Here is a 14,945-nt window from a genome sequence, read left to right as displayed (position 1 = left end):
TGAAAAATGCTGATGAATATAAAATTCATATATAAAATTGGTGTTGAATTTTCAAAAAGATTATTTGGGATATTGGAGTGAACAGTTCGCTACAAACAGGATTGTTCTTCACTAAGTTTCACCAGAACTGTTACTGACAATCCATAAACAAAACCTTTTAGAACTCTGAATTCTTGTAAAAGTGAAAATTCAAGTCAAAGCAATCAAAAGGAGCCTTATGTTCATTTTTTTTCTTTCCAAATTCCTTTAGAAGAATGTTTTGAAGATGTGTTTTCAAGGTGACTTGTTATTTTGTGTAGAATGGTGCTAGCAGTTGAAAGAGTAGATGGCTAATGTGTATATTGCAAGCTGAGTAAATACAAAAACCTACTGGAGATCAAAGTTTGTCAGGTATTATTAATGTTTATTTGCTTGAAAACTGGTGACACAGTAGGTCTCTGTTGGCAGCTCAGTGACTTCTCTTCCAAAAATTGAACAGGAGATGCAAAATGCACCTAGTCTTTCACCTTGCAGTGTCTCTGAGCATGACTTGCAATGGGGTAGTTCATATGCATTTGTCCACAGATAGGTGGATTTAATGGTGAGCTGTAGTCAACTTATGTTCAGTTTGTCTTCTGCTCAGAAGTGGTACCATATTGAGCTACAGTGAAGCTTAAAAATATTTTAGAGAATTGCAAGGATTTTTTAGGGTGATACCTTTTATTGGACCAACTCTATGTCTAGGATAGAGCTAGACAAGCTTTTGAATGCAAGACATTCTTCATTAGGCCTCTTAGAGTTGCTGTATTTATAGCTCTTTATGGAACTACCTTTTAATACTAAGTTGTTAAATTCAATAAATCCATGATTGCCTCCTGAATAATTTTTTTCATATACTTTTAAAATGTTAAGATAAACTTCCTTCAAGCATACGTCAATATGAATCCATTGCCTTTCTGGATATGTGTAAAATGGTTGGAGTCCACTGTTCAGGTCACTCACTCTCTCCTTGCAAACTCCACAGTTCAAGCTTTAATCGTGTTACAGGTGTTGCTCAGCTAAACACTGCGGCCAGCTTGAAAGTGGCTGTCATGGGATTAAATTGAGTTGTGGAGCTTGGAGAGAGTGTGCAATGCATGCATTTGGGAGCATTCACCCATGGTGAGCCTGAGCTGTGGTACAGAAGACTGGAAAAATCTTTCTTCATTCTGCCATCCCAAAACAAGGTGCATGTCTTTATTGGGAAGGGAATTGCCAGAGGTATGTGGCATGCAAGAAAATACGGTAATACAACTAAAACTTTAAATTCCGATTCATTGGCAAAAGGATAGTATTTGCCAGTCATCTACAATTTAATCCATATGGAGGCCTACTCAGAGAGAATAGTTTTTACCCTGTGGTACAGAGAATATAAAGAGAGACAGGGTGAATGCTTGCTTCTGACAGATACTGCTGATTAAGAAAAATACAGTCTTGAATGTATGAGGTACATATGCTAATCCACTGGGATCCAAATTGGCTACAACATCATGAAGAATTACCATTCTTTTTGATCTCTCTCTCTCCAGCTAGTACAATAATTGTTTTAATTGCAAAGATTGATCTTCTTTTCAGCTTTCTGTGAAGCTTGAGCCTATTTAATTTCAATAGAAGTTGAGGGTGTTAGGACCAGGTGCAGAAGTAAATTAATTGCCTAAAGGTGAAGGTAGGCCTCTAGTAGGATTTGCATGCCTGGCAAGTTAAGCATGTGAGGTTAGTTGAGTCATTTGGAAGATCATATCCCTTATAGCTGCAAAGAGAAAAATGGGAGAACAGAATCCCTGAGATTTTCATTTTCCTACCTTTGAATTCTTATGAAAACTTGTCTTCTGGCAAATGTATATTTTTGCTGGCCACAAGTTATAGGAGGTAAACTTGGAAAAAGGCATATTTTTATTAGCAAATTGTGCAGAATGTTTGTTTGGACTCTAATAAATGATATTTCCATTATAAATATGATGCTTTCTTATTGGATCAAACCAAAATTTTATAAAATCACTAAAGTAACCAGAAAAGGCCGTTCTCCCCACCCCGCCTCTCCACACATGTCTTAAGAATGAATTAGGCAATTTAACTCTATAGTCATGGCCTGGTCCAGTACCAATCAGTTGCAGTACTTTTATATTTCTCATCTGTGTGGTAGGCATAAGGTAAATATGTACTGAGTATCTACATGAAACCAGCTGCCTGGTAATCCCATGCCCCCCGTCTGGTTCTGGTTACCCTTCAGTACTTTTGCTGCTCACCAGTCAGAGCCAGAAAGGATTGTTCCTCTCCTGTGAATGTAACTGGTGTCTGAACTCTTTTTTCCATCTTATGAAGTGTTGAGATGTTGGTTGCAGCTAAGACTGGGCGGGGGATGTTCACTGAGGTATGTTGATGGTCCTTGTGGTATCTCAGTTGTTCCTGGTTAGAGAGTCTTGTTCTTCCTCTCAGGGTCATACAGATCACAAAATTTGGGGTCAGGAAGAAATGTTCATATAATTCAGATTGGCATTGCTTGTTGTCCCTTTCCATGTGGTCCTTTTTGGCTCTTCGCATATAGTTAACCAGCGTTTTGCTTGTTGCTGCAATGGCAGCACCCTCCATCTTTCCTGTGTTTACCTACAGGATATATTATAGTGATGCAGCTGTTTAGAATGCTGTGCATTTAATTGTGTGAAAGTTTTTGAAACAACAATTTTGAAAGTTCTGTGAGTAAATGGTTACCTGCAAATGCAAGGGACTGGAGTTGGTGGCTGAAGAGGCTTCTTTTAGTCCTGTTTTGCTATATTTTTAAGGTCTATTTTACATAGGCCTATTTTGGACTATTTTATCCTCTTACATTCTGCTTTTGTTTACTTTGGCAGTAATCTAATTACATCTTACTCTTGAAACATGGGGAATACATGTAGTCAGTCTTATTTTCAGAGTATGTTTGTTTATTTTAACCATATGTAAAATAGAAGTGTCCTGTGGTATGAAGGGAAGTAACGTACAAAGTCATTCAGATACTATTTTTTTTTTTAATAAAGAAAGGAGAAATAAAATAGAGAGCTAAACTTTGAAAGAGGCTAAAAGATAAACGGGGAAACTCATATTATAGAAAACAGCATAAGAAACTGGGGGAAAACCTAACCATTTACTTTTGTATGTCGATTTGAGTTATATGTCATTACAAAGGAAAAGATTGGTATGGATTCATCCCTGAGTCAATGTTATTGAAGAGAACTTCAAAATGAGGAGTTTTTCTGGTCTTACAAGTACTGTTGGCTTGTATGGGAGGCCTTGAATTAAATAATTTTCATAATTTATTGTATTTTATTTCAATCCTGATTATCTGCCCTATACTACAAAGAAAGTGATATCAGTAGGGAAGAGGACAAAACATATTAATGTCTTTCGCATCCTGATGCATTCAGAGAGGATGAATCAGATTTTAATCAGCAGTAGTAATTATTTTGACACTGTGTCCTATTTTTTGTAATGTTCTTTTCCCAGTTTCCTCTGTCTCAGACTAACAGAAAACAGCTGCTGAAAAGAAAATCTGTTTAAAAATAAATAAATGAATGGCCATGGAAACAAGTAAATTAATGTAAGTTGCACAAGTAATGTGTCAACGCCAAAAGTTTCTAGTGGCCTCATTTCATTAGGTACTGAGCAAATATGCAATGAAAAGCAGTCTTATATTAGAAAAGTGAAAGGGAGCAGGGTACAACATGAGTAGGCAGGTTTATTGTTAGTTCCCCAGAAAATTTAACATATGGCTGAGAAAAGTAATTAAAATCCATACAATTTTAAAATAGCTTACATACAGTATACTTATTTAAGATATGTGCTATATTTCAATGAATATATAGAAGCACATATTACGTGTACCTGACAATCCTACCACACCAACATTGACTCATTTCCTGTAAACATCATGAAAAAAATAGGCTGTTGAAGAAGGATTCAGTTTGAAAACACAGGGATGTTAATGGTATGGTTGTGTCAACCTAAAGGTTATTGTCATTTACCTGTAGAGGAAGCTGTATGGATGCTGTTGTAATAAGTGATATGGGTACATTAAATATAGGGCCATGTTTGGCAGTTTATGACATGCCTTGAAGGTGAGGATAAAAAAACTGTTAATTTTTTTATGCAATGGAAAAGGGAGGGCTCACAGAAGTTTAAGTGGGGATGGAGCTTTTGGTCAGAATGGTTACAGTATTATTAACAGCTGCACTTCAGGTTGTAGAGAAGTGATAGAGAAGTTGGAAATGGGGAGGCTGTGGTTTTTAGGACAAGTAAATGCCCATGGTCTAGAAGAGTTTTAGTGTAAAGATAGAAGGCAGGACAGGGAGGCATCTTGGGGTGCAGAAACACAAGGTGATACACGTGTAATTTCAGCGCCTTGGAGCAGACTTGATTAATCCTGTTGCTTCCCATGTATCAGCCTTCCTGCACTTAAAAATGGAGGCAGGGCACTGATACAGGAGATGTGGCAGCATTTTAAAGTGGCTCTCAGAGCTGCTTTAATTAAAGTGCCACCCCACCCTCGGAGCAAGTGTAAAAATGCCTTTGGAGACTAACTAATGTTGGTTCAGAGAGGCATGAAGTTTCACAGGCAGCAGCACAATTAATCATACCCTATGAAAAGATTCCTAGAAAGAAGAAATTTAAAAGAAAGGCTGGGGGTGAGGGGACTGCTGAGAGGGGGCAAAAATCCCTTGGTTATAAATCAAGGGGGATAAACAAGGGTATAGATTATATCTGTGTTGGTCTAAGGACATAGGCAGACAAGGTTATTTGGGTAAATCTGATAGCTTTTATTAGACCAACTCAAATAGTTGGAAAAAATGTGTTTTGCAAGCTTTTGTGTACAAATATCCTTCATCAGGCTGAGGAAGCATCTGTACTTGGTGTGTGCTCTTCCTGGATGGGATGAATAGTAAAGGGTTAGACAAGGCAGTTAACACCTTGATAGACATTGTAGTTAACAGCAGGAGTAAGCAGCTAATCTGGGCAAAATAATAAGAATCCATAAACCTGGATGATCTCTTGTGCAATATTTGCAATGATTCTCAAAGTGTTAACTGCTTTGCTGTAATCCCAGTTTTTGTCATTGTCAGCAATGCCTGCATCCCTTGTCCCTTTCTTTTAAATTCCTCATTTCTGCAAGTCCTTTCATTGCATCTGATGAAGTAGGCTGTTGCCTACGAAAACTCATGCATCTCTGAACCTATTGGTTTCTAAGGGTACCTGTCTATGTGTGGGGATGCTGCTCCAACGTGCTGTAATTATGGTGCATCAGAGCAGACTCGATTAATTGAGTCTGTTGGAGCATGCTAATTAGCATGCTCCAGCAGCTTCTGTGTCTTGTGTATTGAGCATCCCTGCACTTGAAAATGTTGGTGGGGGTGCTTTAACTAAAGCTCCTCAAACAAGCTTTAGTTTAAACACCCCACTGCCATTTTGAAGCTTGGGACACTGAATACATGAGACACTGCAGGCACTTTAATTAGAGTGGTTCTTGGCACTGCTCTAATTAAAGTGCCCCTCCCCTGCCACCCTTTTAGCACGTGTAAAGACATCCTAAGGTTGCGGACACTTAAAACTGTTCAAATGTGTTTTACACTTGAAGTGGACACTTACAAGTCTGTTAAACGAGTTTAAATCTCCCTGTTATGGTTTAAAAACTACTTGGAAAATTTGGTCCTATTTTGACGTGGTTCAGTGTTGTTTGGACACCAAAGTGTTCTGCAACTCGGGAGTGGTCGGTTCTCCAGGCATCCCAGGGTGTATTGCTCCTCACTGTCTTGAACACAAACTGTTGTAACTGGTACATAGCCAGAAATCTACTGTTTCCCACACCTTTCCTTTTGTTGGTATTTTTTATCAGCAGGCTGTCTTGCTTTGTTCAATAAAAGCTATCTAAAATCCATGTGACTAGATCCATACTTCCTCTTCCTCCTTCCCCTTCCTCCTTTCCCCCAATCAGTGACATTTTGGAATGGTTCAGTTATGTGCGTCCACACCCTAGGGTGCCATCCTCCCCTGGCTGCTTGATTTTTAGACTAATGTGGCTAACCACATCTTAGTGCAAGGTTATACAGTTAAGATTCTATCTTCCAGTGTTAAAAAACTTTCAAAGTTTTGTCGGAGCCTGGATTAGCCTTTGGGAGAGAAGTCATGGATGGCTCCTGGTATATAAATCTAAGTGACAGGAAAGGTGATGGTGGTATTATCAGTAGCAGGCATGGGTGAGTAAAGAAGAACCACAACATATGATTAAGATTTTAGTTTTAGCTGTGTTAAGTTGATAATTCAGCATCACGAGGAAATTGTCTCCATAGGCTGACACAGTGAAATTTGGTTTTAGATGTAGGGAGGCAGGCCATGAATGGAGATATAAAATTTGCAGTTGCAAGTCAGCAGTGTAGAGATGATAGTTGAAGTAATATGGACAAACATACAAATGGTATGTTGTGAGTAGAAATGAGCAGTACAAATAACTTTTTGATGAACTAAAAGAGACACATTCTGCTCTTAGTTATTCTAGTGTAAAAGTAAATAAACAAAAGCAGTTCATGGATATTTTCCCCCTAAACTGTTTAGTGAGCTAGCCAAAATTAATCTATTTCCTCAAGGTACTGTGTACATTTTTATTTCCATGAAAGAGTCTTATATTAAAATGCTCTGAAGAATATTTCAAAATATAAAAATAGTAATTCATTTACCATTCAAATATGCAATCATGGTGATTTTAAATTGCATGAAGCAACTTAGCATATGTTTGAACTAAGACAGGTTTTAATGATTTTCCACTTATTCAATATTAATTCAAAATATTTTATTTTTGGTGACCTTCTTACCTATTCCTAGAGAAGAGAGATGATTTTTTGATTTAGTTACTTTATCCTTTGAAAGAAAAATTAAAAATATTGCTAGGTTTTTGATGTAGGGAAAGGGCTGAAAGTAGCAGATTAAGAGGAAATAACTTGTAATTTTTTCAGCTACCCTACGTTTAGTACTGTAAATGTTAGTATACATTGTAAGTTACTAGATTGGTCTCTTATACATAAAGATCATAAAGTTAAAAGATATAAAATGCTGTATTCAAAACGAATATATACATATTGTGGTTGCTTCTCTAGTCAATGAATAAGGAGGTTTGTTTGCAAACACAGTGTCTACTTTATATATAGTCTTGGGTGTTCTGCTAGCACAGGGGGTTTCAACCTTTTTTAAGAAGTGTACCCCTGGCAGCTGGAGAGGGGGGCATGGCCAAATGCAAAGCAGTGGCTGTGTGCAGTGGTGGGTGGTGGTGGCCATGTGCTAGCTTCTGGGCCCCTCCCCCCATCTGGCTGGTATCTGTGCGGCCCACAGAGGGGTGCCACTGCCCTTGCCCCCACTCTCTCCCCCTCTCCTAGGAGGTGGCAGCACAGGATGGTGGGTTGGTAGGTGGTGGCACTCCATCCCTAACCACCCCCACATGCCTCCTAGGGCCTTCCCAAGTACCGCCTGGGAGCGCACATGCCCCCAGTTGACAACCCCTGTGCTAGCAGGATCAAAATCTTGTGTAATTTTTTTAAACCATGTATGTTTGGATTTTTTGTACCGTTTTTTCATTATAGCAAAGTTGCTTGCAATTTTAAGACAGGCCATGAAAGTACAAAATGATGTGCCTCATTAAAGTTGGGGAAAGCTTCCTTACATCTCCTAGTTTGTTGATGAGATCATTCTTTACCTATGTGTTCAACTTGCTTCACTCTAGTTCAACTCCTTGTTTCAGGTCTGCAGCATTTCCCTCTACCTGTTACTTTTTCATTGAAGGAAATACTTTGAGAAAAACTGTTGTCTATGTGGCACTCAGAGCAGGGGTCGGCAATTATTTGGGATGGAGGGTCACTTAATGAGTTTTGGTGAGCTATTGAGGGTGCCTTTCACTTGCATCCGTATGTCCCCCGGCCCTGTCCTGTCCTGTCCTGTCCCACATCCAGAGCTGGCATTTGCTGACTGAATCTGTAGTAGCAGGGTAAGGGATGGAACCTGGCCACAGGCCTCCACACTGTCCTGCCTCACCATCGGGACTCCTGGAGTACATGTGTGTACAATACCCTGCCACCCCATGGACCCCAGAAGCCCTGATGGCTGGGTGGGACAGTACAGAAGCCCACAGACAGGCTTCATCCTCCCTTGGCAGGGCCTGGACAAGCCATGGTTGGGCCCTGGCAGCTGCTGGATGGAAGTAGCTCTGCACATCTACCTGTCTGGCACTGCACAGTGGCTGAAATTGGAGCTGCCAGGGCCTGTGTGGCTGTCCCAGGGTCTGCTGCATGGCACCAGGGAGTTGGGGTGCTTCCACCCAGCATGCCTTCTGGCTCCAGCAGAGGTGGGGGCCCAAGCACAGCTAACCCAGGGCTTGCTACATGGTGCTGCCACCCCTGCTGTCTGCCCACAGATTAGATAAAGTCAGTTGGTGGCCAAGATCCAGCCGAGGGCTCACTGAAACGCTATGTATTTTAATGTAGCTAAATGGAGATTTAAACATCTAGGAATAAGGAATTTCGGGCAACACCTGAAAAATAGGAGAAAGTGTTATAGAAAGTAGAGGCTCTGAAAAAACTCCAGAGGTCATTGTGAACAAACAAATCAACATAAGGTCCTAGCATAGTGCTATAGCAAAAGTGCTAATGTGGTTTTTGTGTACGTAAACAGGAATATTCAGTGTGTAATTGATTTTAGTTCTATATATAGGATTAGTGAAACTACTGCTGGCATACTGTGTACGTTTCTGGTGTCTGTGTTCAAAAGGATAGTTGGAGGCACCACAAGCTCAAGAAAATGTCCTGCAGGATGATAGGAAAGTGTTCAATCTCTTTAGTTTAATCAAAATGTATTGACCAGTTACTTCATAAATGTGTATAAGTATTTTCCCAGGGAGAAAGTCTGGGTGCTGTAGAGCTCTTTGCCAGCTAACAAAAAGCAAAACCAAAACCACAGCCTGCAATCTGAAATTAGATAAATTCAGATGCAATATATTGTAACTGACTAGATCATGATAGTGATTCTCAAGCAGGGTGATGTCAGAAACTGTGAGGGGGGTAGTGTAAGTTAGGGCTGTGCGAGGGTTTGGACAGAGCTTTGGATCCGGAGAAGCTTCTGAGTCTGAAGCAGCACGTCAAGGTTGAAGTGCTGGCCTTGTTAGGCTTCCCGAAGTGGTTCAGAGCTTCCAAAGTGCTTTGGAGCTGCCTTGGAAATCCAGCCATAGGGTATAATTTGGAAACAATAAAGTATCTATAACTTTGTTGTTTTTTGTCTGATATAGATGAAATTTTCACTGGTGGTAGACTCTGCAGAGAGCATGAATTCTGTTACCAGTTACCAATCAATCATGATTCACTCAGGGACCAGCTCAATACACAGGACCTAGCTAATATAGCCAGTTAATTGCCATCAATTAGCATGTACAAAACCAAGCTAAGGAGAGGAAAGAATCAATATAGACAAATCAACTGCCCCAAGACAGATGCAGTTAGTCCCACAGCTGTCAGCATCTAGGGGTGCAGGGCCCCAGAACCCAGGACCCCTGCACCGATCTCCTCGACAGCTGGCAGGCACCATGGCCGAAGCAGGGGCCACCATCCCTGCAGCTTTCAGCCCACTGCGCCTTAACACATGCAGTGTCACCCATGTCACGAGTTTTGCCTGTCCGCAGCTTGAATTGCAGTTTCCCCCAAATTCCTGCACCAATCTTCTTGAAACTTGGCAGGCTTTGTGGCCTCAGTAAGAACTACGACCTCTGCAGTTTTGACACCCCTGTGGTGCAACATACAGCCATGACATGAGTTTGGCTTTCAAGAATTTGGGGTACAATTCTCCCCAAACCCCTGCACTGATCTTCTTGAAACTTGGTAGGTTTCTTGTTCTCCGCAAAGGCTGCCATCCCTGCAAGTTTCATGCAAATCTGACAAAAAACAAAGTTATAGATATTTCATTGATTCCACCATTATACCTTGTGGCCCGATCTCTGAGGTGGCTCCGAAGCTTCAGAGCCTGTTTGGCCGGATAGATGCAGAAACCTGGTCCTGAGCTCTGGATCGGATCCCTGCCATCCGAAGCGGCTGGATCCAAAGCTGGATTGGATCACTCCCAACCAGCACAGGCCTAGTATAAGCAGATAAACTAAGGCTTGTCCCTGAGATCCCCACCTTCACTGTCCAGCCCTTCTGCCAGGCAGTAAGCACTGTAATATATAAATTAGTTTTTGAAATTGGGTGCCACTCCATGAAAATTATGGAGGGGGTGTCTCAAGTCTCTTTAAAGGTTGTGAAGAACTAGGATAGATAATAATTGCTCCTTCTTGCTTTTCAAATTCTGTTAATCTGCTAGGAATGCAGTAAGCTAAAAGAGGACAGTCTTTCTCATTGTACTGTTTCAGTTAATTGAAGTAATCTTGTAGTAAATTAAACTGTTGGGTTTTCATAAATTAATTACATAATTTATTAGAACAGAATTTTGAATATATCATTCAAATCCCAAAAATAACGAATAAATGCGAAAGGGTTCTTGTGATCTAAAAATAATGTCTAATTGGTAATTTCTGTCATAGTTTTTGTACAAATACCTCTGATGCTCTTCATCTCCAGTGTCCTTGTGCTTTTTCAGTAGTGCATCTTCTTTTTTTTTTTTCCCCCAGAGAAAGTTGCTGGGATGGGCTTGTCAGGAAGGGTATGAGTATCCAAGTCTGTTTGTCAACATTAGCAAATATGTGCTGCTTATCAAGTTTATAGATTTAATCATTGAAGCACAAAGGTATCTGGAGTTGAAAAATCCAATGTTAAATATATTTTTAGGGATGTATTTGGTAGCTGTGTTGGTTCTGAGATGAAAAGAAATGCAAAAATCTAGAACTCTTGGTTCAGAGAATTATACCTTTTATTAGACCAACTAAGAAATCGCAAAAAAAAGGTCTTTTTCTACAAACTTTCGGGCTCATGTGCCTTGAAACGTGGAAGATGCCAAATTGTAGCTGATTTTGGATTTTAAACTTCATTGCTAAACAGCAAGAAAGATTTCTAAACCTCCCTGCATGCCATCTGACACCAACAGGGATGTAATCCTGCCTGATCTACCCAAGAAAGAGCAACTCTCAGAGACACTTGTGTGGCCCAGAGGGACAGACTTCCATCTTCAACACCCTCTGTGCAGAAATGAAGTTTATTTCCTACCTATGGGGACTTTTTACCATTTTTAATTTTCCCTGAGCCAGATGAAGGGCATGTGAGCCCAAAAGCTTGCAGAAAGACATTTTGTGTTGCGATTTCTTAGTTGGCCTAATAAAAGGTATCGTCTCTGAACCAGGAGTTCTAGATTTTTTAAGATATCTTTTTATGCATTTTTAATATCTTTTTATACACCTTTTTATACACCTTTTAACTATTTCTATTTTGATTATATGTAACTTCAAATTGATCTGTATTTAGAAACAGAGCATGAGAGTTAAGATTCTCATAGTGGGACACTAAAACCAATGGATTTCAGTGGCAGAATTAAATGTTTTTGAAAACTGCTACCCAACATGATTTAAAAACCTATAATAAACTCTGTGAAAATAATAAAGGTTGTAACTCCTTAACTAATGCTAGGCTTGAAAAAGATATCAAACTTGCATCAGTTTGACGAGAAAAGGAAGGGAGTGAGGGAACTGCTCATCCTTCAGCCTGTTTTAAGGACTATAAGGGGCTTTAACACATACTTCTCATAGCTCTTCCATGCTAAAGGGAGTGAAATAAATGTGCCAGTTCTTACTGCCTAAAGGGCTCTCAGTTGCAAGAGTAAGGCTAATCAGCATCTTGTATGTGGTGGTGATAGATTCTCTGTACTGTGAGCCTCTTGTTAAGGAGGTATATTGCCTTTATGATTTGTTATTCCTGATTTTATCATAACTGTACAGCAATTCTGCCTGAGCATTAGAAATTTTCAAATAAGGGTTTTCTGAGGAATCTTCTAAATATCAGTATTGTTGCCGGTGTATTTGTCTGACATGATCTTTCAGAGTTTACAAAATAAAAGTTTTCATTCGAGCTAATTCCAGTCCCAGTAATGGAAAATAATCAAATAGGCAACACTTTGACCACCTCACCAACACTCTATCTAGTAATTGCTCTGACTTTGAGTTAAGAGAACTCAGCATCTCAGGCCAGTTTGCCATTGTATCTACTGTATAGGAAACATTGTGTGCCTTATTTTGCACTGGTTTAAGCTTAGGTTTGATGGCCATGCTTGTTGAAAGTGGGTGTAAAATATTATTCATCTGAAATAAGTGTTTTGATTCACAGGTACAAATGTGCATATAAGGATCTAGATCTGGTTTTATATGTGTTAAATAGATTACAGCTGGAAATTTTTAGCAGCTAGCAAGATTTTCTGACATAGTAGTGTTGGCCTCTTTTTGCTATCAGAAAAATCTGCTGATTAAAGAAAGAAAAGCAGGTTGTGGAGATTTTGTTTGTATTTTGAAAGCCATTAGATTTTGACAGGATAATCAATTAGGATATTCAGAGTTGTTTGCCTGGTTGCTTCCATTTTTTTGACAAGTAAAACAGGTATAATAAAACCAATATTTGTTCACCTGCTTTGTTCACAGTAAATATGTAGACTTTAGAGGTTATTGTATCATGTTAGCCCATTTATGGAGGCTTTGTCTTACAGGAAAGTCACCGCTGTTTCTCTGGGAAATGGTTTTCCAGCTACCTTTTCTTTTAATTGCTTAGTCATATAGTGTTTTATATAGGGTGGAGAACTTTTCATATGTCTCCATTTATAGATAAGTTTACAATTCTTTTTTTGTTGTACATTAGATCATAAATCACTATCGCACTGATAGTAAAATGAACTGACCAGCAGTAGGAGGTTGTGCTAAGAAATATGCACCATTCAAGCAAACTAGTAGCTACCAATATCCTATCTGGGGAAGCAGCAAACTTTCTTAACAGTAATGGGTGCTCAAAGTCTAGTATTTGCAAGATCTTATAAGTTTTAAATTCTTAAAGCTCCTGTTCACCAGTAATTAAAACCCTTCCTTTTTTGCATTTGAATACACAGGTATGGATGTTAGTTTGTTCACAAGCAGAGAGATGAACAAAGTATACCATTATAAAACGGTGTATTTTCTTGAGGTTTTTAAAATTTTATGTTGTTTGATATAAAGCATTTTGGGGTACATAGCAAAATTAGGTTTGCTTGGCAAATGTAAAAACTGTAATTTTAAGTTTGTTACGTTCAGTTGTAGAAGTAGACAACATCTAGAGGAAGTGGATATGTTTCTTTCATAGCTTGCAGGTAACTTATATTTATACTCTCTGTACTTTCAGATTATCCGACTTTGCCTGTAGATAGGGCATGCTCAGAAAGCCCTGTCCCTTCTACGCAGGGATGAAAGGAAAGGGTAGGGAGCTATTTCTGAAAGCCTGACTGTTCTGATCTTGCTCTGATTTTGTAAGACTGGGTCAGGTATTGCTGTATGCAACAAAGACTTTTTAGCATTTGTGATCTTAGTTATTTGTAAAATGCACCCAGAGTTTATATGTACCATTTTAATTTGATAAATAAAACCAACATAGTGGAGATTGTCAATTTTTAAGGGTAATTTGAATGAAGTCAACTGACTGAAGCGAGGTTGAGCACCACTGTACTATATCACTATCAACTGTGACATTTACAAGAATTCTAACAGTGTAGTTAATGGTTTCTTTTTTCTTTTCCAAACCATTCTCTAAGGGTCTATATAAACTCCCATTTGTGCCATTTGGTGTTGAGTTCACAGAATCTGCATTAACAATCTGACCTTTGAGGCCATACAGGTTCTTCCTCATCACGTTTTCAGCTCCTAAACCCATCCAGAGGAGTGTAGACCCAAGTTGCTTCAATTTTTTCATCTTCACTACAAAGGGGGTTAGAGAGCTTTGCTATGTGTGGCATGTAGGCTTTGCTTTGCCCCCTTCATTTAAATACCACTAGCTCATTTAGCCCTGTTTAAACGATATTAATATGGTTCCTGAAGACTCAAAGTAATGCTGAAAGTGCTTAAATTGTTTTGGTGTGGCAAGATTAATTTAAAGTGATTACGGTAATCAGGTGTTCAATTCTGATTTTTCTCTCTCAAAAAAAAGTAAGTTCTCTATTAGATATTCAGGTGAACTACAATAGTGATGGACTGTAAGTGTATATCTGCATTTATTTTAAATATAATGAGTCAGCCTCAGAGATGGAAATGATAGCAGCACAAGTACTTTAAGGGCTCCATGGAGGGGACAGCTGTCTTTGCAGAAGGAACAGGTGTGTTGGGGGACTGAGGAGCTATAGAGCTCTGGGACGTCTAGAGGAGGAGCATGGAGCCCTTGGAATGGGAGAAGACAGGGGAGAACTCAGGGCCTGTGTCATTTTAATAAGGATACAAATATTTTAGCGTACATCATTTTATTTTTCATTATTGTTGTATAGTTTAGTGGTTTACAGCTGTAGTATAAATTGGTTATGCAGCTGTGATGACCTGTTGGGGGAAGGGGAGATTTAAGAAGCTGAGCTTGTCCATTTACCCAGCTAACTGTCCTACCCACCAAATGTTTGGATCAAAATTCTTTCACTGTTATCTATTTTCATAGTTCCTGCCGCTGCTTGGTACTATAAACAGTGATGTACGTACACACACAAGCAGGCCATAAGTAAGCATTGCTGTTACTGTCAGACTTCTCTGTGTGATCTAGTCCCCATGCTGGTCTCATTCTTAATAATACATATGCTGTCTCCAGATTTTCCTGTACTTGGCTCTGATCCCTAGTATTATTTTTCTGTGAAAAGTGGGTTTAGTCCACAGCTTTTTGTTTTTTGTTTTGTTTTGAGGAGACAATAGTGCTTTCTACTCAGCAGGGAAACCCATCCAAAACAACTATGTTACAGTC

The 14,945-nt window shown here is 39.3% G+C and overlaps 1 protein-coding gene across 5 annotated transcripts in view; it reads left to right on the top strand.

The window, feature by feature from the left end:
- The window catches only part of FRYL (FRY like transcription coactivator), a 311,142-nt gene that overhangs the window by 136,555 nt on the left and 159,642 nt on the right, over positions 1-14,945 (top strand). The window lies entirely within an intron of this gene.

The sequence above is a fragment of the Crocodylus porosus genome, unplaced genomic scaffold (genome assembly GCF_001723895.1).
Source record: "Crocodylus porosus isolate Cpor-Errol unplaced genomic scaffold, CroPor_comp1, whole genome shotgun sequence".
Classification (NCBI taxonomy): domain Eukaryota; kingdom Metazoa; phylum Chordata; order Crocodylia; family Crocodylidae; genus Crocodylus; species Crocodylus porosus.
The sequence above is the reverse complement of the archived record's forward strand: the minus strand, read 5'-3'. Positions and strand labels throughout refer to the sequence as shown.